This window comes from Nyctereutes procyonoides, unplaced genomic scaffold (genome assembly GCF_905146905.1).
Source record: "Nyctereutes procyonoides isolate TBG_1078 unplaced genomic scaffold, NYPRO_anot_genome, whole genome shotgun sequence".
Classification (NCBI taxonomy): domain Eukaryota; kingdom Metazoa; phylum Chordata; class Mammalia; order Carnivora; family Canidae; genus Nyctereutes; species Nyctereutes procyonoides.
The window spans coordinates 6,693,603-6,717,291 of NW_026575120.1; the positions used below are offsets into that span (position 1 = coordinate 6,693,603).

At 49.1% G+C, this 23,689-nt stretch overlaps 1 pseudogene; it reads right to left on the bottom strand.

The window, feature by feature from the left end:
- Window positions 1–9,677: 9,677 nt before the first annotated feature.
- Window positions 9,678–10,189, bottom strand: LOC129516162 (60S ribosomal protein L12-like; annotated as a pseudogene).
- Between the last annotated feature and the right edge of the window lie 13,500 nt (window positions 10,190–23,689).

Genomic DNA, 23,689 nt, shown 5'->3' on the forward strand with positions numbered 1-23,689 from the left:
TTGCCCAGAGGCCGCCTTTGGCTGGGGGTTTGTGCGCGCCGCGGGGGGCGCGACAGAAGCCAAAAATTATTCGCCCGACATCTTGCCAAATCTTGTTAGTGAGAAGGAGCCACGGAGCGGGGGGAAGGACGGGGCTCCTGAGGCCGGTCGCAGCGGAGCCGAGGCTTGCATTCATTCCGGGTCTCGCCTGGAAGCACGATCCCCCGCCCCCCGGGGGGCAGCGGAGGCCGCGGAACCCTCGGGGTCCTTCCCGCCCCCAGCTCGGCCTTCCGCTCGGCTTTTGTTGCCGGCACAGCGGCTCCCTGGAGCTCTCACCTCCGGGCCCCGGGGCCCCCCTCCGCTCCGCAGCCGGGCCTCGGGAGGGGGCCGCCACTTCCGAGGCCCGCCGCCCGCGCTCCCCTCCCACTGCGCCGCGAATCCCCGGATCCCCCGGCCCGGGCCGAGGAGGGCATCTTCCTGTGACCTCGCGCTACGGAACGGCTCAGCACGGCCCTGCGGTGGTCCCGTCTCTATTTAAGATTTAATATTTTGTTCGCAGGTTTTTGTTTTTGGGGTTTTTTTTTTTTTGCAATTAATTAATTAATTGTAAAGGTCTTTTAAAACATTGCATTTTTGAGGACTTTTTACCAAATCGTACGCCGCAGGCACGCCGCTCAGCCTAACGGGAGCCCTGGAAGGGGCCACACCGCGCCCGGGGGCGGCCCTCGGGGGTGGGAGCCAGCGGCCCGCGGCTCGCTGCGTGGCCTCTCCCGGGGGGCAGGGGCCTCCTCCCGAGGGCCCAGGGGGCCTGTGTCCGGGTTCCCATCTGCGGAGCCGACTGCAGGGCTCCAAGACTCCCTCTCGCTGCCACGCCAGGAGTGTGCGCCCCTTCCAGGGGGCCCCCGAGCCCCGGCCGACCCGGGGTCCCGTTCCCCCCGGTTGGCCCAGGCGCGCGGCTCTGCAGGCCGGCGGCTGCGAGCTCTCGGGGCCCCGGGAACCCCCGACCCCTTCCCAAGGGCTTGCACAAGATTTCTCTCGGAGGAGCCTCTCGGCCCGAGGCGGGTCTGGGCTCCTTTCACACGTGTCGCCGGAGCCGGGGAGCGGCCCCCGGGGCCACACTGGCCGCGCACCGCGAGCCTTTGTTTCCCTGCCCGCCCCCCGCCCTGCGCTCACGTGGCCCGTAAATAACCCTCAAATCCGGGGGGGGGGGGAGGAAAATGCTCAAGGACAAAGGCTTGCTTTCTGCACCTGACTGTAATCCGTGCTGGCGAAGCCCATAAATCCCGCGGGCGATTCGCAGGGAAGGTGGTGTGGGCGGGCGCGTGTGCGTGAGTGTGTGTCCACGTGTGTGTGCCCGCGCCTGCGCGCGCGCGCTCGGGAGGGGAGCCCCGGCTTCGGACTTCACGTGTCTGAGCCGAGAGCGGCTTTCGGTACGAATGCGAATGCCCGATTTTTGAGACTAAAACACACACACAGACAAAACACTGCAACTCGGAAATTAGCCTTCAGTTGTGTGAATGAATTTCAGCAGATGAAATTTAAATTTTGTATGGCTCCGATCACCTCTAAGCCCCCCAGATAATTTTTTCCCATTTAAAATTTTTGGTATTATTTGTCAGTGTGCAGGCCCTTTTGGTACACGGTATCATGAATACGGTGTGAGCTCCCCCCGCCCCCCAATACTGGCTGTAGAGACGTTAAAACTCGGCTCCAATTAGTGTGCAGGCTGAGAGTGGGAAGCAATCAGTTTACACGGGAACCTTGTGAAACAGCTTGTCTGTAAGGTAGATCTTGGAGAAAACAAAGGCGTCGGGGTGGAAGACATTGTTTGAATGTCATTTCAAAGTTAATTTAATTAAGGGAGGCATATCTGCAGGAGTTGGGGTGGGTTGCCCAAGGAGAGATATTTTATTTATATTCAGCAGTAAACCTCGGGGTGAAAATACTTTAAAAATTCACTGTGACATGTAAATCCAACTTCTCTTTCATCAGACAGTCCTTAGACCGACCTTATTAGTCACTGGCAGGCCTGGCAAAACCCCTGCTCGTTTAAGAACATTTCTTTCCAATTAAGAACTTGTGTGATCTGGGGATTTAAAGCCCAGAGTCAGATCCCCAGAGAGGACTATGGCTTCTATTCTGGTGTCAATGCCAACCTCTGACTCACTGCCCTGTCCCAAAGTGCCTGAATAAAACTTGCCTGAAAACCCGTTAATGAATTAATCAAGGTGGCATTGGAAAGAAAGGGTCTGCGGATTCTTCCTTCTTGAGCAGAGGAGGTACCTTGTTAATCACTCTCCCCTGGAACAGGAGCGATCTGCTTTGCATGGACCCCTTGACTGGGTTCCCTAGATCCACTGACTCAGGAGCTTCCCCTCTGGTGGTGAGAATGTTCCCAAGGACTGGGAAGCTGTCTCATGCTCCCCAAAGCAGAAAAGTGTGTGTCTACTGCATGTTCTTAGGCAACATGTACAAATGGAATTGAGGAACGCCTGTCTTCCCTGCCCACCAAGTCCGAACTCAAAAACAGTAGAAGGTTCTTCAACATACAGACTGAACACCAAGCAATGTCAGAAGCATAGGCTCCAGGTTTAGTCCTGACGTTGTCACATTTATTTTCTATGCATAATACCGTAGCACTTGCGAATGGTTTCAGATGCTGGGTTTCTTTTTTTTTTTAATAAATTAATTTTTATTGGTGTTCAATTTACCAACATACAGAATAACACCCAGTGCTCATCCTGTCAAGTGTCCCCCTCACTGCCCGTCACCCATTCACCCCCACCCCCCGCCCTCCTCCCCTTCCACCACCCCTAGTTCGTTTCCCAGAGTTAGGAGTCTTTATGTTCTGTGTCCCTTTCTGATATTTCCCACACATTTCTTCTCCTTTCCCTTCTATTCCCTTTCACTATTATTCATATTCCCCAAATGATTGAGAACATATAATGTTTGTCCTTCTCCGACTGACTTACTTCACTCAGCATAATACCCTCCAGTTCCATCCACGCCGAAGCAAATGGTGGGTATTTGTCGTTTCTAATGGCTGAGTAATATTCCATTGTATACATAAACCACATCTTCTTTATCCATTCATCCTTCGATGGACACCGAGGCTCCTTCCACAGTTTGGCTATTGTGGACATGGCTGCTAGAAACATCGGGGTGCAGGTGTCCCGGCGCAGATGCTGGGTTTCTAACCTTTGGGTCTCTGCAGAAAGGTTTTAGTACCTTGCTTGATTCACTACACTATTTGAAAACTGTTCGATCTAGGCTGTGCCACCATCTAGCTTTATGATTTTGGACAAGACCACTGCCCCTAGGTCTCTGTTTCTTCCTCTGCCCATGAAGAATTGGGGCAGTTTTTAAGGTCTACTCCCTTCCCGGCCCTGTGTGAATGTGAGCAGGAGAGCTCCCTGTCAACCCCAAGCCCAAACTTTGGAGGGCATCTCCTTCCCCCCCACCCCCCTCCAAAGCCAGGCAAGACAACTCCACAAAGCAAAGAAGAGGCTCTAGCTCCTCTATGTCTCTCTTTTGCTCCTGGAGAGCAAAGGTGATTGTTTTTATTCGTATGTTTAGTACTAATGTCCAAGCAGCTTGATAAGACTTCAGCTCTGCAAAATCAAATTTTAGGAACAAATACTTCTTTCAACAGGAGATTAAAATGGGCTCGGCAATTTTTTTTTTTGGTGGGGGGTGGGGTGGTCGCAGAGGCTGTGAATATTGTTTTGTTCATTTATTCAACCAACACATTAAATTCGGGTGGGGGTGTGGGGACCACAGACTGTGTCTTCAAAGAGTTTATCATTTAGTCCGTCTAGTCAGGGTTGGGAATGTCACTGTATGTTACTGCAAGGCAGGATCTAATAAATGTCATTAGGGAAGTACAAACAAAATGCCAGGGGGATTCAGACAAGAAAGGGATTGCCCTGTGCAATGGGATTAGGGAAATGGAAGAAAAAGGCCAATGTGAATAAAATGCATTTCATCTACTTAAATGTTATCCTTGACTTCTCTTTTAGGTCCTGTTTCTTTTCTTTTTTAACTTTTATCCCACCTCTGACATTCATTCTGTCCTTGTGCCTTATATCTTTTCCTTTCATTTGTTAACCTCTCTCTTCCCCAGTGGTTTTGCCTGCTAAAAATAGATGAGTGATTGGCCTGAAGCTAGAAAAGAGCCAAGATGATGCAAAAGCTCTCTAGAAAATCTATGCTGTGGATGATGAGCCGACCTAGATGCCAGATGACCTAGGTGCGGCCCGACTCTACTGGTGACAGCGACATCATCTCAAGCAAGTCAATTGTTCTAGATCTTTTTTTTTTTTTTAGTTGTTCTAGATCTTAATTTTACCATCTGTAAAACTAGGAAAAACAAAATTATTATTTACTTTTTTTAGGACAACAAAATATCTAAATCACCTTTCTAAGGATCCAGCCTTGGTGAACAGATTTTCCAAACCAAACTTTCAAGTACATGCTCAGAAAAGATTTTGGGACTTACGGTATTATTTCTGTAAAAATTCTTACCAAGAAGTAAGCATTCACACATTTGTTTATATATCTCCTAAATCTTCTTTAATCGAAAACAATAAAAAACAGCCCCAAGTTAAGACTATTGCAGAAAACAGATCCCTGGGTGGCGCAGCAGTTTAGCGCCTGCCTTTGGCCCAGGGCTGGATCCTGGAGGCCCGGGATCGAATCCCACGTCGGGCTCCCAGTGCATGGAGCCTGCTTCTCTCTCTGCCTGTGTCTCTGCCTCTCTCTCTCTCTCTCTCTCTCTCTCTCTCTCTCTGTGACTATCATAAATAAATAAAAATTAAAAAAAAGACTATTGCAGAAAATAGGGGACTTTGGGGCGTTATTTCTTCACTAGAGAAACAGTAAAACAAAAACAAAACTCCACAAAGTTACAGAAGACCCATTTTGTGCCTCTTGTTTGCCATCACAGCCCCAGATCATCATCATCCACTGACATCCCCACATTCATTCTGCAGACAGCCCTGGACACAGTCCTTCCTGACCAGTAAGTGTTCAGAGTGTGTGTCCTACCTTTTATATGTGTATGCTCCTCTTTGCTTCCACATTTTGGCCTCACTGAGGCTTTCTTTAACAGTTGGTTAACTCTCATCATAACTGTAGGAGAAGGAAAAAATAATCTTTCCTCTACCCCCTTAGGTTTGTACCTGGGGCCTGCAAATTAAACTGACAAAGACAGGCTAACAGGAGAAAATCCATTTAATTTTAATTGATGTTAGTTTTATTTATTTGTTTTTTACATGCACAGGGTCTTCACAGAAATGAAAGCCAAAGAAGTGGTTAAACTTAAGCCGTTTTAACAAAGGGCAATAGATTATAGATGAATGACTGAACAAAGGAAAGGAGGGCTGGGCTTCTAGGGCTGATAAATTATGGAAAGGCAACTAGGAAATATATGGGGGAAACTAACAGCAGATAAAGATTATTTAGGAAGGTTTATTAGTACAGACTCATCTTGATGCCATCTGTGTCTCTGGCGATAAGGGTTGTTCTCTTCCTTACATGGAAGGAGGAGACACCTGCACAAGGGAAATTTATATACCGCTTTCAGGCAGATGGGCAGGGAGCAGAGAGCTCTTCTTATGTCTGCTTTTTGACACTTGCCTTCACCTCAAAACCATCTTTCTGCCAAAGAGGCATATTTTGGGAGGGTACATCTCCATCCCTTCCCTAACCATATCACAGCTTGACCAGGTGCTGGGCAGTACAAAGAGGAGTATCAGAGTTTCAGCTAGAGCTTTGCTCCAAGGATAAGCAGGTCTCAGCCAGTCAGTGGCTTTAGAGACCCTTAGCCATTTAGAAACCCTGAAGCCCGAATTCCCCAGTTTTCAGGTAGACAGGCCAAGAACCAACAATTCCTGAATGAAAAATAGCCACCTAATTGACAAGTAAACAATTTTAGCAAAAAGCAAAAAACTTTTCCTTTTTTGAAGATTTTATTTATTTATTCATGAGAGACACACACAGAGAGGCAGAGACATAGGCAGAGGGAGAAGCAAGCTCCTCATGGGGAGCCCAGTGGGGGACTGGACCCTGGGACCCTGGGATCAGGACCTGAGCCCTTGAAGGCAGATGCTCAACCACTGAGCCACCCAGGAGCCGCCAAAAGGCTTTGACACAGCCTGAGATTGCTCGGTTCTCTTCAGTTGAGGTAATAGTTTTCTGGAACCCGAGGCCTGAACAGCCTCCCCCAGCTGGATGGGATACTCAGATTCCCGGCCAGCCGTGCACAGGAACAAAAGGAGAAGCAGAGGTGAGGACGAGCAAAGGGACTCGGCTCTCTCCCTCAAGCTTCCAGTGGGCGGCAGTTCTGAGATGTTCCTACAGGATGACAGCCCCACCTGCCCCCGCACCCCGCTCCCAACATCTGCCTCCATCGTCCCGCACTGTGAAAGCTGTTCCTCTGACAGTGTACTTTTTCTTCCATATAATCTCATCTTCTGTGTAATCCAGTTTTTGTTTTTTTGTTTTTTAAATGATTTGGGCCATCTGGCATCCACAGACAAAAGGAGAATAGCTCAAATGTGCTCCATTCTTTCCCAGATAAGAATTGTAGTGTCCTTCTACCTTTTCAGTTGAATTAGCATAACAATCCCCAGGGGTTTGCTCCCTGAGGGAAATACCCAGGGTCCTCTTTAAGCAGTGGTTAATTACATCCTGCTATTTATCCCATTTATTAGAGGTTAGCTAATTTGCACCCAGCCAACTCCATTTTTAATCTAATCTATTTCTCTTTTTTCCCCAGACTCCCAGTGCCCTGTATCCTGTCACAGTCTTGAACCTCCCCACCAAAGAAAAAAGTAACGAGGTCTATCTTCTCTTCTAGTTGACCAAAGATCCCTTTTGAAGGCCCATCCAGATGTCACTGCTTTGAATCCTCCCCAGACCTGGGTTTTGTTTGGTTACAGGGAAAAAAAGAGACAGGCTTTGGAGCCAGACAAATGTGGGTTTCTATGCTAACTTGGCCATTTGGCAGCCGGGGAACAACTTTGGATGAGTTCTGAACTTCAGTTTCCACATCTTCTCAATGGGAGTGTTACTAACACCAAGACTGATTTTGGGGAGTGTCATTCCCCAAATCTTATTCCTGTTCATTTAGAGAATTTAAGAAGCTAGGAGATGTCTGTGAGGCAGCATTTCTGATTTACCCATAATATTCTCTCCATGGAGGTGCAACTGGCAAAATTCCAGGTGCATTGGAAAACACAGTTTGGTTCTGTGTCATCAGGCTGGGCTACTGAGTTGGCCTAGGTGTTAAGCCAGATGTTTGCCCATTGGCCAGCATACCGTGAAAGGTCCCTGGATCCTTTGTGCTGCTTCCCAGTGTCCTGACGGCTCCATGCCCCCTCCTCCCAGCCCCCTCCATATGTCCCCACCCAGCCCCATGCATCCACACACTCATGTCTCACTATTTCAGTGAGACCTTCTGTGACCACTTGAGTGGGAAGGGCAACCAACCCTTCCTTCCTCTGACTTTCTCCAGCACTTGCTGCCTTTCACTTGTCTTCTTCCTTTCTTTCTTTCTTTCTTTCTTTCTTTCTTTCTTTCTTTCTTTCTTTCTTTCTTTCTTCTTTCTTTCCTTCCTTCCTTCCTTCCTTCCTTCCTTCCTTCCTTCCTTCCTTCCTTTTTTTATGTCTTTTTGTTCCAAATCTATATTTTTTAAATTAGTTTCAGAGGTAGGATTTAGGGATTCATCAGTTGCATACAATACCCAGTGCCCATTACATCACATGCCCTCCTTAATGCCTGTCACCCGGTTGCCCCATCCCCACATCCCCCTCCCCTCCAGCAACTCTTAGTTTGTTTCCTAGAGTTCAGCGTCTCTTATGGTTTGCCTCCCTCTCAATTTTCATCTTATTTTATTTTTCCTTCCCTTCCCCTACGTTCATCTGTTTTGTTTTTTAAATTCCACATATGTTCACTCATTTCTTTCTTTCTGTTTTCTGCACAGTGCTTGTCTTTTCACCAACGTTATATAAGAAATTTCCTTGATAAAAAGGTAGCCTCCAATTCTCCCACTGGGCAAATTATCTGTCTCAGTTTGATCATGCTGCTATGACAAAGTACCACAGGCCAGGTGGCTTAAACAACAGATCCGGGGGCTGGAGATTCTGTCCAAGATCACAGTGCTGGCGGATCTGGAGCCTGGGGGGGACCCGCTTTCTGGTTTGCAGGTGGCTGTCTTTTCATGACATCATCACATGGTACAGAACAGAGAGGGAAGAAGCGAGCTCTCACTTGTCTCTTCCTACCAGGACACTAATCCCATTCCTGAGGGCTCCACCCTCATGACCTAATCACCTCTCAAAGCCCCACCTCCTAGTACCATCACCCTGTGGGGTATGGTTTCAGCATATGAATTTGGAGGAGACACAAATATTCAGTCTGAGGCAAGCTATCCATTCTTTTTTTTTTTTTAAGATTTATTTATTTATGCATGAGAGACAGAGAGAGGCAGAGACACAGGTGAGGGAGAAGCAGGCTCCCTGCAGGGAGCCTGATGCGGAACTTGATCGGGAACCCCAGGATCACACCCTGAGCTGGACGCTCAACCACTGAGCCAGCCAGGCCTCCCCGAGCTAGCCATTCTATACTGAGTTTTCCTTATTTTCAGTAGCAACTCAAGCCATCCTGGAGAACTCTCAGCAAATGCACGTTATAACCACTGCCCGCATCATGTGCCAACAACACTGTAAGCCGTGTTCTTGAGCCTCAGCATAGCTCCTACAATCCTCGAGCCAGAGCTCTGCACCGAGCGCTGGGAACCCACATGCCTTAAGGTGCTCATCACCGCCGCAGCTCAGAAGAGAGCTTCTGGGCCTCTCCTCCCCCCTCCCCTCCCCTTCCCTTCCTCTCCCCCTTCCCTCCCCTCCCCTCCCCTCTCCCTCCCTTCCCCCTCCCCCCAGTCACTCAGCTTCATTTGTGCTTCTCCCGTTCTTCCAACCACCCTGTAGGATCCACCTGCTGCACCACACCATCACTGCTGCTGCCTTCTCCCTTCTCCCACCACCATCTCCTGCACCTTTGATGTGGTTTTGATGCTTGGGGGCGGGGCGGGGGACACGACCCGGGGAGGGGACAACCCGGCCCGCTGCTCAGTTCTCCAGAGAGACCCATCCAGACCCTGGGCCTCCAGCTAGCCCCCCTGGGTCAGCTGCTCCTGGGGCTCCTCTGGCTTGAGCCACACCTGAGAGCTCCGGGCTCTTGCCCACCCTGCCCCGAACAGGCATGAGCTTTGTGGGGTCTTCTGACCGGAGCTGGCTGCTGGCGTGGCTGAGGCCCTGCAGGGCGCTTGTCGGGCCGGACCGCAGAGCCCAGCTGAAGGGTACAGCTCCTGGCCCCAGGCAGAAACACCACGTACCCTTGGTTCCCTTTCACAAGGGATATTTTTCAGGCTTGGAATGAAGTGTGGTCAGAATGTATTCTCTTCTAGAAGTTGGGGGTCCAGCAAAGGCTTTTCCTTTTTCTGTTTTGTACATCTGAATAAAAGTGGCGCAAGTAAAGCACCACTGAGAAATATTTTACCCACATGTCAGTGTAGGTCCTGTAGGTCTAGAGGAGACATTTTCCTGGGGTGCTGGGGGTGGTTTTATTCTATTTTATTTTACTTTATCTTATTTATTTATTTGTCAAATGATCCTTTATTGAAATATTTTCCTTTGTAGTTAACTAGCTGGGCATTCCGCTGCACCACTATTGATGTCATCTATGACGTCATGAGGGTGACAGCCATCAACATTGCAGCCCACAAACTGGCCAGTCCCCAGGATGGATCTCTTTAATGGTTCCAGAGAGTTCTCTGGCTCAAGATCGGTGTCGCATCTGTCAGGCTATATTGACAATCTCATCAAAAGTGATATTTCCACTGTGCTTAATGTTTTTCTGCTTCAGTTTCAGTCTCTTGGTGATCCCTTGAGGGCTTTGATGATCAGGGCAGAGGCAGAAGGTACCACTTCAATCTGGGCCTGTCTGTTCTGAATGGTCAGTTTCACTGTAATCCTCAGATCCTTCCAATCACTGGTTGCCTTGGCCATGTCATCACCAACCTTTTTTGGAGACAGACCCAGCGGGCCGATCTTCGGGCAGACGTGGCACTGACCTCACCACCAGTGCACTTCAGGTATACGACTTTGATCCCGGGGTCAAACTTTGGCAGCGGCATGGTAGAGGCAGCTAGTGTCGGATGAACCCAGATTCGGGATGACCGAAGACAGTTGCCCCTTTGCCTCCTCTGAGCCTAAAGCCAAAAGTTGGGGGTGATTTTAAAAGGAAAGGCTGGAAACAGGACTGGGGTCCGTTAGCAGTAACTTCGCGGTCTTTGGGGTTGGGAAAAACATGTTCTTCTTATTATTTTTAAAGATTTTAGTTATTTATTCATGAGAGACACAGAGAAGGCAGAGACACAGGCAGAGGGAGAAGCAGGCTCCCTGCAGGGAGCCCGACGCAGGACTCAATCCCAGGACCGGGGATTATGGCCTGAGTCAAAGGAAGACGCTCCACTGCTGAGCCACCCAGGTGCCCACAGAGATTGTCTTGTAAATGATCAGGGAGTCCATTTGGAAGTTCTGAGTCTGGAGGACACCACACTGCAGAATGCTAACAATATAGACTCTTTCGGTCTTACAGATGAGGGCCCTGTTTCTTTGCCTTCTCTCCAAACTGACTGAAGAATCCAGAAAAATGTTGCAGGTGGGTTTATGCCTTCCCGGTAGGGCAGCTCTGGCAAAGGCCTCTTTGTATGAAATTCCCAGAGACCGCACATTTCAGAAGATGAAGTGTGTATGTGCGCACACACATTCACATATACACACACACATTCATATACACACGTGTCTGTATGTACATATACTCTGCACAAACGGGTGTGTAGAAATTTTTTTTTTTCTTCTTGAAACACCCATTTCCAACCTCCCACTCTAGACCTGGGCTCATTCTTGTAAAAGCCCCTGTTTCCTTCCCGACCCTAGCTGTTCAAAGGGGCTTTCTTCCTCTCCCTTTCTGTGTGTTAACTCCTGTCCCCTCTTGAGAGGCTGTATTCAAATTTAGGGCTTGAGAAGTTCAGAGATGGACTGTATTCTGCCTCCAGTCTGGTTTTTCCCACTTGTTTGTGCCTCTGTAAAGGCAGTTATCACTTTGGAGGGTCAAGCAGTCTCTGGGTGATGACTGACAGGGGAGACCAGGGAGGACCAGGGAGGCCCCCCTCCCCCCCCCCAGAGTGAGGCCTCTTGCATTTCATTGTCCTCATCACAGAGGAGAAAAGCAGTTGCCCTTCCATGAGTTAGGCCAGGAGAAGAAGGGCCTGGCCTCCCCCCACACCCCCACCTCCCATTCACCCCCACCCCCACCCCATCCAGGGCCTCTAGGTCAGCTGATGTCTGCCATCAGGCAGGGTCAGTGTCTATGTACTCTGATTCCCTCCTACACTTCTAGTCTTGTTTTGAGAGGGCCAAGCCTCCCTGACTCCCACCTGGATGGGACTCTATTCTGAACAAAACTCCGTGTCAGATCCCCTGTGTAGGGCCTAGGAAATAATGGGCACCCAGAAAATGGGGGCTCATCCCAGTCTGCTTGGGCGGCTACAGTGAAGGACCACAGAGTAGCTTCAACCGCACGAATGTATTTTCTCAGTTCTGGAGGCCAGAAGTCCTAGGTCAAGGTGCTGGCAGGGGTGGCTCCTTGGATCCTAGGTGACTAGCTCCTCTCTGTGTCCTCACGATGGCCTTTCCTCTGCGTGTCTGTGTCCTACTTTCTTCTTCTTGTAAGGGCACCAGTCATGTTGGATTGGGGCCCACCCTTATGACTTCATTTTAACTTAATTACCTCTTAAAAACCCTATCTCCAAATATATACAGCACATTCTGAGGTACTGGGAGTTAGAGTTTTAACATATGAATTTTGGTGACATAATAGAACTGTTGTGAACTTTTCCCAGAAAGGGGCCTGAAATCTTCAATGTCATTCTTCTTGACTTTCTCCCAGGAGGTAGTTGTGTGTGGCTTGAGAGAGCTTAGGTTCTAGAATCAGCCAGACCTGGATTTGGACCTCAGGTCGGCTGTTTCTAACAGTGTGCTCTTAGGTCGGTTAATGAGTATTTCTGAGCTCCAGTTTCCTCTGCTGGTAAATGGGACAAAATACACAGTCTTTGGGGTTAGCCTGAGGATTCAGTGTGATGATGTAGAAGAGCCCGACATGCTACCTGGTTCAAGATTCAGTTGCCCTACCCTACCTCTTGGCTTACTCACTTCTCTGAGGTCCCCAAGGACATGCCCATCTAGAAATCAGACAGATGCATTTCTTTCTTTCTTTTTTTCTTTTTTAAAAAAGATTATTTTTAATTTTATTTGACAGCAAGCGAGCATGAGAGAGAGAAAGAAATATCATGAGCAGGAAGGAGGGGACAAGGGAGAAGCAGATTCCCTGATGAGTGGGGAGCCTGATTTGGGATTCGATCTCAGGACCCTGGGATCATGACCTGAGCCAAAGGCAGATGCTTCACCGACTGAGCCACCCAGGTGCCCAGATGCATTTATTTCTGATCGGGTGAGCAATTGCCTGCTGGGTCAATGGCTTATGCCCCCCTCCTCATAATATCTCAGAACCTCCAGGGAAGGATCTTGGTGTCCTGCCAGGCTGGCAGTGGCTGTGGCAGAGGGCTAGGAAGCCTCCTCCCCAAGGGCACCTGCCCACTACAAGCAGACGGAGGGCAGAGGTCTCCTAGGGGAGAAAGCAGCGTGGCCACACACTGAAATCGAAACACTGTAGCCTTGGATGGAGGCCAAGGCAAAGCCACTTGTACTAGTTGTCAGATTCCAGTGATGAGCAGTTTCCCAGGCTGTGGAAGGTGACCTGTGGTTTGTCAGGAGAGTGAGAAGCAATTGCTAAGAGCACTTGGAGAGAGCAAAGGCGACAGGGGAGAGTGCCAGCTTGCTGGGGGAGCTTGGCTCTCCTTGCTCTAGAAGGCAGCAAGTGGAGGACGTCCCTGAAGACAGGGAAGGAGTTTCTCAATCAGAAGGCGTGTTGCAGGCCTGCTGGAATCAGCACCTTCCACGTGCCACCCCCACGGCCCTCCCATGCTCTCCTGCCCTGCTGTGGCCGGGGCTCGGGTGGGCAGGCCTCTCTGGCAGAGGAGCCACGAGAGAGAAGAGGTCAGCCTTGTGAAGGGTTTTGCATGGGCCCAAGCCGGCCCGTCCGTGGTAGTGTTCTCTCCTGCCTCTCTTTTACCTTTTCCTGCCCTTCTCAGCCTAGTTCCCATCTTCTCCAGAAGGTGCCAAAAGGGGAAGAGGTGACAGAGAAGCAAGCACAATTTGGTTGGCAGGGGTAGCAGCTGTGTGAGAGTTATTGGGTATTGGATCCTTAAAAGTACCCCCTTCGTCCCAGTGCAGCAGAAAATAAGCCACTGGCCATTCCACAGCCCCAGCATCTGCCTGAAGCTTTGCTGGGGAGCAGGGAGGGAAACATCGCAGAGGAAGAGGGATTCCCAGCCCTCTCCAGGATATCCATGGAGACACAGATGTCTCTTAGCCCCAGTGCTTCCCGCCCAGCCTGGCCACGCGTCCACAGACTTATCCCCACACCGCTGCTCGATTAACCTTCTTAAACACAGCTCTGATCATGTTTCCTGATTCCAAGTGCCCCATGACTCCATTGCTGGCCGCGTTCAAGGGGTTTCCAGTAGGACGTCTATCTCCTCTCCCAACATCTTCAGCCTTCGTCTGGACTTACCCTCTGCTCTGTGTCTTGGATGTGCTCTGTATTTTTCTTTCCGGAGTGCTTTGGCTCAGGAAACATTCTCTCTGCCCCAGATGCCCCTCTACTACATCTCTTGAGACAGCTGAAGAAAGATCTTGCCCCACTCTGAGCACACACAGATGAGTCTGCCCCCATGTGACTACCAGGCCACCAGGGCCTCCCGCAACCCATCGTGGACCTGTTTGAGAATCGCCCCACATCCAAGTGACACAAAACCAGAACAGAAACCCATCTGAAGAGAGAGTTCAAGCTTCACTTTTGAATCAACTGGAAATTTGGACAAAACTTCTGTTGACATTATATCTGCCTCTTTCACTTTCAGTTCAAGGAGACTCATTGACCTTTTTTAAAGGATGTGACTCTCTTTGCCTGGCAAACAATAAATTCCTGTCTATACATTTAGACGACTCTGGTTGTCTTTCTTTTATGTCACGACTGGATGTACATTTTCTTGATTTTCCAGGCAAAAATAATCCTCTTTTCTTTTAAAGCCTTTCAACACTCCCTCATTGTTTATTCCTTCAGTTAACAAATATCCAGGCATTGTTATTATACCTGGCACTGTTATTTGTACTGGGCTATAGTAGTGAGCAAAACAGACAAATAAATTGTGATAAAAATCCCTGACCTTGTAGTGTTTATATCATCTACAGATGGAGAGAGGCAATAAAGCCAAAAAACTAATACATATAGGATGTTAGATGTTAATAGGTCATGGAAAACAATAAAACAGGGGTAGAGCTATGCAGTGTGGGAGGATGGTAAACATTTTAAATAAGACGGTTTTAGAAATTTGACAGAAATTTTACGTAAGCAGGTTCACATACGCTCAATTCTTAGGTTCTTTTTGGCAGATGATGCTGGCCACTGAGAAGTTTGAGGTAGATGAGGGGTCAACACTCCCTCATAATGTCACCACCAGGAAATAACCAAAACACATCTCAAACCAGATTCTTCTTATGACATCTATTAACCAAGTAATTATTAGCAAAGCAGGCCTGAAATCATTCATAAAACTTGTTCTGAGTTCCCGTGACCTTTCCACATTTCCAAGGTTCTGTGCCTTCTAGTTGGGGTCATGTACCACAAATTGTTCCAAACCAGTGTCTGGATGTAGGGAGCAAGTTTCTCCCAATGGATGCCGCTTACAAGCCTTGCTGGATTCTTACACCCTGTTTATGTAAGAGTAGGTTGTGTCCCTAACTGATTATATGAACTAGTGGAGCCAATCCAGAGACTTAATTTTAATTTTACCTAAGAAAGCCCTTTCTTCACTTTTACTAAGCTACTTAACAGGTAGTTTTTACCAATAAAGGCCTTTAAAAAAATAATTGTGCTAATTAGCAGTGTTGGTTGCTGCTTGAGATGGAGACCACAGAAATTCTCAGAGCAGCCACCTTAGAGTGCGACCCTTTCCAGTGGAATGCCAGCTGGGCGTTCCTGAACCTGGGCGTTCTTGACCACACACTAACTGACCATCTCTAGAATGAAAATTTAGATGAACGGGCACATACGTAATACACGACTGACCACACTGGAGTATTTTAAAGAAATGACAAGTATCATAACAGGTGTTGAGGGAAGACCTCACTGGGAAAGGGGCCTTCTGAAAGACTTAAAATTGATAAGCATGCATCTTTGGGAAGCATTGTAGGCTGAAAGAACAGTAAGTCCAGTATCCCTGAAGCAAAGTGTGCCTGACCTAGTTGAGGAACAGCAAGGAAGCCAGTGTGGCTGAAGCTGAGTCAAGGAGGGAGGGAGAGAGCAGTCAGTAGCAGGTGACACCAGAAAAGTAGTAGAGCCACATCTCACATGGAGCTTTTCAGGCTAATGTAAGTGAGATAGGAACCACTGGAGAGTTTTGCACAGAGCAATGACCTGATCTGGCTCAGGTTTTCATGGGATCGATCAGGTTGTCTTGTTGAAATAAACTGATGGGGGCAATGGCCACAGCAAGGTGACCAGATAGAGACCTATTGGAATAGGCCAGGTGAAACTGGCCAGAGCAGTGAGAAGTGGTTGGACTCTGCACACACATTGAAGGCAGAGCAGCAGGTTAGATGACACATCAGAGGTGGGGTGTGAGACAAAGAAAGAACTCCAAGTCGAATCAAGGTGTTTGAGTTGAACAACCGGAAGTGTGGATGAGGGGGAAGATGGAGATGGGGAAAGGGAGAGGAAGGTAGCGGGGAGGTGGGTCAGGATTTCAGTTTAACAAGTTTGAAAGGTGGAGCGGTCGTGTGGAGTGTGCAGTTGGATATAGGAACTTTATTTCAAGAGAGAAGGATAGGCAGGAATTTTAAATTCAGAAGTAATCAACATAGAGATGGTGCTTAAAGCCATGACTCTGGATAAAGTGACCCATAGAGTGAAGTAAAAAGTAGATAAAGAAGAGAAGAGGTCCCAGGATCAAGCTCTAAGACTCTTTAGCATCAAGAGGTCAGGGACACAGGAGGAACTAGCTAAGTCTGAGAAGGAGCCAACAAAGAGGAATACCAGGAACCCCAGGAGCTTGTGTGCCGGCCCAGGGAGCCAGGGGAGAAAGGGAGCCAAGAGGAGATGGTGATCCACTGGGAAGCTGAGGACAGAGACCTGAGGTTTCACGATATGGAGGTCTCTAGTGCCCTTGGCGAGAATCCACCCCTTGGCTGGAGTGAATGTGAGAGAATGCGATGAGCAAAATGTAGTATAAACCACCCTTCTGATCAATACTGCTAAAGTGAGCTAGAGAAGAATGAGAGGCAAATCCCTTTAGGGTGCTATTTATGTTAGGTCAATGCCCTATCTCCCCATCTCTAATGCACACTAGGGATGGGTGCCAACTGAACAAAGCTGGAGCCATGTTTCCCCCTGGGAGCCATCACACAGCAGAGGAAATTCTACAAACAGCCACAGGCATCGTAATAAAGGACTGTCCCAAGTCCTATGGGATCAGAAAGATGCCAAGATGAACTTGGGGGAAGTTCACGGAAGTGACATCTGATCTAGTCTTGAAGGAAGGGTGATGGTTGCCAGGTAGAGTCAGGGAAGAAAGTTGTTCTCGGTAGAGGAAGAGTGTGGTCAAGGCAGGAGGATGAGATGCTTGGAATGTGTGCGGGAGCCCACGTGGTGGGAGCTGAGCCCTTTAGGTTTGTAGAACAGCAGTGATAGTGGCCTCGTGTAGAATTTGAACTTGTATTCGGTAGACAGTAGGAAACACTGACGGTTTTTAGCTCTTAGAATGAAAGGGTCTAATTTGTATTTTGGTAAGCTACCTCTGGGGTTTTAGCAGTAGGGACTGGAAGCAGGGAGACCAGGGAGGACTTTTTGCAACAGTCTAGGCAAGAAACAGAGGGGCCCTGATTAGGGCTATGCCATGAAGAAGTTTAGGAGAGGAAGGATGTGGTGAAAGCCGCAGGGCCCAGTGACAGATTGACATGGGGACTAAGGGGAAGGGACACATGAGAGGGAGGCATGACTCAAAGGTTTCTGGCTCGAGCTCAGATGATGGATTGATTAATCTTTAGTCCACAGGACTAAACACACACTAGGATCATGAAAAGTAACTCTTGGTTGCTTGAGCTTAAATATGGAAGCCCTAAGAGAGAGTTTTGAAACCAGTTTGTAAGAAATCTGTTCCCCCCGCCCCCAAACATCCTAGTTCATGGAGACTCGGTGGGGATTCAGGTAGCTGGTGGCCAGGGGAGACACCTTGTACTGAGCCGGGCGCTCGGCCTCCCTCGTGGAGTGACTGGAAAAATATGGGGTCACACCCTATGAACAATATGTGATCGAAAGCATTAGCATTCATGATTCCGATGACTGGACTCTGGAGTTTGGAGAAGGGAGAGACCCCGATGAGACTTCTGGTTAGGCCCTGAAGCGCACGAGGGGTGAGAAGAGATGTGATCACGGTTACAAATATTTCTGGAGCATTCACTCCACGTCAGGAGCGGTTCTAGGGGCTACGATAGCCCAGTCAGTCCTCACACCCGGCCTATGAGGCACGTCCCACAATTACCCCCACTTTACAGATGAGGACGGTGAGGCACACAGAGTCTGGGGCACATCTTGGGGTTCTGGGGTAGGAACCTGGAAGCGGCAGAGCCAGAATTGTGATTCAGGCGTCTGGCTCCAGATTCTCACTCTTGATCCTCCTCCCTAAGGCTCCCTGGTGTGTACAAGGGGAGGGGAACACAGATAGCACTAAGGCGGCTCACGAGAGAGTTTGGGGTGCAGTGAACCCCCTCTTCTGGCCCGGAGGAGCTGTGCTGGGCAAAGCAGGAGGCGATCTTGGCTGGGCTATTTGGAGGGACAGCTTTGACAGGCAGCTCTCCTTACCACCCCCCCTCCCCGACAGCTGGTGGCCAAGGGGAGGGCCTTCTTGACCATAGAAACCAGGGGAGAAGCAGGATAGAAGGAAGCCGGAGGCGGCTATAGTTAGGGCCCACGATCACCAGCCCCCCCCAGGCCCCCAACACCACAATGCGGGGTGGGGAGGCAGGTGGTTAACCGCTAACTGGGCCTTGGCAAACAGGACAGCAACGGGAGGCCAGGAAGGAAGTTGCTCGGGCCAGACCAGACCAGTGGTGCCAGCCCCCCCCTCCCCGGGCACATCCTGGGGGGCTCCTGAGGGGCCTCAGCGAAGAGGAGAGCTTGTCCCTCAAGCTGAGCGAATGAGGCTTCTTTCAGCAGCAGGTTTTTTCCCTCTTTTTCATCACATCCTCTGGAGCTGAAGGAAGAAAAGAAGCCCAAGAATAGTGCAATGTGGGGGAGCACGCTGGGCACGTCTTTGATCCCCCCTTGGTCTTACATAACCATCCTGTTCTCCTGCGGGCACTCTCTAGCTCAGGCCTCCTCTGTGCGTCCGTCCGTCCGTCTGTCGGGGCGCTTCTGCGGCGAGCAGCTGCCCAGAGGGGCCGATGCAGCGCGGAAGCCGGGCTCCTGACTCCTCCCAGCGCTGAGCCCCACAGAGCAGCTGGCCAGCTGTGGGTCACTTGGCGCCGACGGCCAGGGGTGACTTTCCAGCTCCTCTCCACACACAGGCCCGGCTACCCAGCCATCCCAGGCTGGTTTTGCAAAGGAGGCAGAGCGGTGTTCGTATTACCTTTTCAAGGTGCAGATACTTCCCGATTCCCAGGTGGGCCAGGGGCTGCTCTAGGAGGCGGCCGCACAGCTGTAGGCCCACCAACCAAACTCACAGCCCAGGGGTTCACACTCTAGTGCACGAGTGAGTGGAGTTAGCCAGGGTGTAAGAATTCTAGCCTGCAGCTGATGTCACCCCATGGGCATTCCATCATCCTGCGTCCTGTGTCCCCAGCCCTGCTTCCTCCCCGACCTTGGCCCACCTCCTGATCCTGGTCACCTCGGGAGTCGGCCCAGATGGCAGGGCAAGGCTGAGATGACATACAGGCCTGTGGACCTAGCCCCCTTGACGGCCCTGAGAAGGCGCAGACTTCCCGGATGCCCACTTGGGGCAGGGCTTGAGGGCTTGCGAGGGGACACTTGCAGTCTTGCTGGGCCAGGTGGAGATGGAGGTGACTCAGTCCGGCCATCCCAGGGGGATTGCTCAGAGAAAACTTCTACTCAACTTGAACTCGGGTTGGTCCAAAGTGGGGCCCTGGGGAACTCGTGTTTGCGAGCAGAGCTTGGCTGGTGGATTTGGAGACAAGTTGGGAAAACATTCTGGCCTGCTCGACCCTCACTTCCTCTGTTTCCTATTTGAGATGCAAGCAGGGAGGCTGCAGGGAGAGGACTTGTGGGAAGCCACAGCGCGCCATGACGCACCGTAATATCACATCACCTGGAAGATGCCCTGCATTGTGTCCGGTAAGGACAATAACCAGGTACTGAATCCAGTGGGTCTGCGCCGGGCACCCACCTGCCCCACTCTTCCTTCTTTAGGCCACAGCACCATGATTTTCCTGTGGGGAAATTGGCTTTTCCTCAGTTTTGGTGGGACTGTCAATCAAGCTGCCTGCCTGCAATGGACACAACCACCAGGGTGGCCTATCAGACTCTCTTTCTCTTGAGCAGACATGAGGTCACCTGGCATGGATTTGTCTCAGGGGGCCTGTTGATATGCTTCTGCTACTCAGATCGCAGATGGCTCTGATTCCTATCCTTCTCAGGCTTGATTATTCAATTCTGGAAACTGCACTGTGTCTGTGTAATACATCCATTTTCTTGCCGAGATTACCCTGAGTTCTGTTCTGTTGCTGGTAACGTTAGACCCTCAAGTGATAAGAAAGCTAATCTGTGGCTTGTCTCCAGACCTGATCCTGCACAGGGAGAGGTCAGGCTTACCGGGCCCTCAGGACCTGCTTTGCCAGTGGTGGAGAAGCCCTGGCAGGAGGAAGGTTCTGCCAGCAGAGCCACTTTGCTGCACTGTGAAGTCTGTGGAATAGCTGGCCCGCCCCCACCCTTCCGCTATGTGGTCAATGTTGCCAGGAAGAAGATTCCTTTGTATTTTAGATTGCAGTTTCCAGAATGTTCTCTTTACTTTGCCTGAGTCCAGAGTGGAGGGGAGGTGAGTCTCCTCAGCACCTACCCACATTTAGCCTGGCCTCCCAGGCCTGACTCCTAGGAGGTCAGACTCCCTCTTGGCTGTCTCCTTCCTGGTACCCCATGCTCCTCCAGACCAGCTCATCCAAGAACCCTAGAGCTAGGTCAGTGCTGGAGACCGAGTGTAAGGCAGAGAGGAAAGAACCAGAACTTTCAAACCTTGACAAACCTCATGGCTGCAGCTCTGCCACTTGCAGCGATGTGGCTAGCTTTTGCTCACTACTGCCTCTCTCATGGAGGCCCCAGTGAGCGCTCGATGAGTGGTGGCTCTCCAAGGAGCCTGCTCCTAAAGAGAATGGGCCATGTGGGCGTCCTCTTTTCCCTCTGGATTTTCATAGCACCCTGTTGCTGTATCTTCCTGGCTGTTCCACTCCCCATTTTGCTTTTAGAATCTGTTGTCTCGGGGATCCCTGGGTGGCTCAGCGATTTGGTGCCTGCTTTTGGCCCAGGGCGTGATCCTGGAGTCCAGGGATCAAGTCCCATGTCGGGTTCTCTGCATGGAGCCTGCTACTCCCTCTGCCTGTGTCTCTGGTATAGGTGTCTCTGCCCTCTCTCTCTCTCTCTCTCTCTCTCTCTCTGTGTGTGTGTGTGTGTGTGTGTCTCTCATGAATAAGTAAATAAAATCTTAAAAAAAAAAAAAAAGAATCTGCTGTTTCAAGAGGAAGTAAGCACTCTCCTTCAATGTGTTCAAGTCCAGTCTGGAAGACGGCCTGATGGCCATGTTTTAAGGACATCCCAGTTCAAGATGGGAAGTTGGGCTACATGAACTCTAAGTTCCCTTCTAACTTAGAGTTTGATTATTTTATATCCACTTCTTGCTTTTGAACTTCTAAAAGATTTTTTGTTGTAAATTTTTCAAGAGTATGTACAGAAATAATTTTTTAAGCACAGTACAGAAATAATACAGTAACCAACAAACATATGTGAGGAGCACCTCATGGTCATATTTTAACTTTTTATTCTGAATACAAATAAACCCTGTGGAGCCTTGTTTCTTTTTCTAATTAAATATTTATTAGAGCAGAATTTACATATAATAAAGTACACAGATTATGGATGTACAGTATGGGTAAGTTCTGAAAATTGTGTACATCTGTGTCACCATCACCCCGGAGAGGACAAGATATAGAATTTTCTCTCATGTGTCTTTTCCAGTCAATCCCCCCTGCCAGAGGCAACCACTGTCCTGATTTTTCTCACAATAGATTAGTTTTGCCTGTTCTAGAACTTTATATAAATAGAAGCGTACAGAATGAACTCTTTTGTGCCTGGCTCCTTTTGCTCATCATAATGGTTTTGGGTTTCTTCCATGATGCTGCAAATACCAGTGGTTCACTCCTTTTTATTTCTGAGTAATATTCCATTGGATGAGTATATCACAATTTATCTATTCACCTGATAATGGACCTTTGGATGACATATTTACCCAAGATAAATGAAAACATATGTCTATAAAAAGAACCATATAAATATATTCATAGCAGCTTTTCTCATAATGGCCCCAAACTGGAAACAACTCAAATGGGCATTCTATTTTTATACGAGCATCTTCTCTCCTGGACAATGAGGACAGGATGCTTACCTAATTCATCTGTGTACCCTGACAGCATTTTGAACATGGCGGATGAATCAATAAATCTTTGTTGAATGGATGAAAGACAAAGAGGGATGCGGACTTCTTCAAGCCTAGTTCAAGACATGAGGTGTCAGGACGACCTCAGTCAGCTCCTGGGGAGTAAGACAGAGTGTTAGCAGGACAAACGTAGATATTCATTTATACCAGAGCATCAGTGCTAAGCACAGAGCCTAGCACAGAGAGAATGTTCTATACACACTGAATGAATGAAAAGGAATAAACAGGCTGTCAGATGTTGAAATCACTAGGTCCTCTTGCTTTTGGGTCATCCTAGCTTTCACATCACCCTTGGTTTTTGGAAAGACACACCTTCCAGGGTATACAGTCAAAGGGACAGTGTCAGACAGGGAGGAAAGGTCTAGGGGAGGGCTCTGGAGATAAGGAGGAGGAGGTTAAGAGTTCCCAGAGTAAAGTCAGAATAGGTTGGATTCTCGCTCTTGTCCCCGACCCCATTCCTTAGCTCTTTTTTTTCTTGTATGCTGGTAGACCCCAGCATAGAACTCCTCCCTTTAGGATCAAGAAGTTCACCTGGAGAGCCCCAGGGAACCCACAGGTCTCAGATGCACTGCTTCTCGGGCTTCCGGTTGCTGCTTCAGGCTGATGCTTCCAGATCTTCATAAAGACATCAAACAAAGCCAGATGATGGATAGCTTTTCATTTACCCCAGCCGGGGGCTCTGACCGCTCAGCTCTTCAGGAAACCAGACACTTGGCTGTGGATTGGAAGTTGATTGCATAAAGGGCAGAAAATGTGTTTCAGTGTGTTTGTCACAATGCTGAGATGAATAGATGTCCTTAAATGACAAATACTAAAAACTTCAAATTCTTCTCGGCCACAACTGAAGGTCTCAAGAGAAGTGTGAAGAGGAAGTTTATTGGACACTCTGTCCCCAGTGTGACTCTTTATCATAAAAGGATTCATATAGAAAGATCTAGAGATTGTTGTCTATGATGCCCCAACTCTAGCACTTGGCCTGGCATCCACAGGCACTTGAGTTTCTAGTAAGTGGTGGTGAGGGAAGGACCCTAAGATCTCAAACTCCTCCATTCTTTTGGTTCTACATCTAGCTCTTCACAGGACCTCAGGCCAGCCTCATCTGTGCAGTGACAATACTGGATTAGACAATCTCTGAGACCCCCTTCCAACTCCGAAAACTGGGCTTCTATGTGACAACCTCAGTGTGATCTGTGGGGCTCACCACTATCAACACACTCGGGGAAACGCTCACAGCAATCTCTTGCAACAAGCACGTGTGTTTTAAAGACCACGACTCACTGTTCATTCCCACTGGGATGACCTTCCTGCTCACAATGTATTCTTTTTTTGGGTCCCATTCGGAAATGCTCTCAGCCAACTGTCAGTGTGGATGGAAAAAAATCTGGAAGATTTTCTGCTTTATATCCTTGTTGATAATACTCACAAACAAGGCCCCAACTGCCTTCAGAGGATAGTGGAAGGATAGGAAATTCTCATCCTTTCAGGTCTAAAAATAAGTATTTGTTGATGATCTGGACAATCTGATTGCTTGAAACAGCAGCAGCCTGGAGTCTTACCACATGAAAGAGAGGGTGCCTTTCCCCGGCCGGGCCCAGGGACACCAGAGTTAAAATAAATCTGACCTTTTGAAAGGGAACACTGAGAAACTTGTATCCGTGGTTTCCACTCCAGGCCCCTCCCGTTCGTGGGCCGAGTACTGAATTTTACATGAGATATTCTAAGTACATACTTCAAGCTGAACATCGTTTGTTT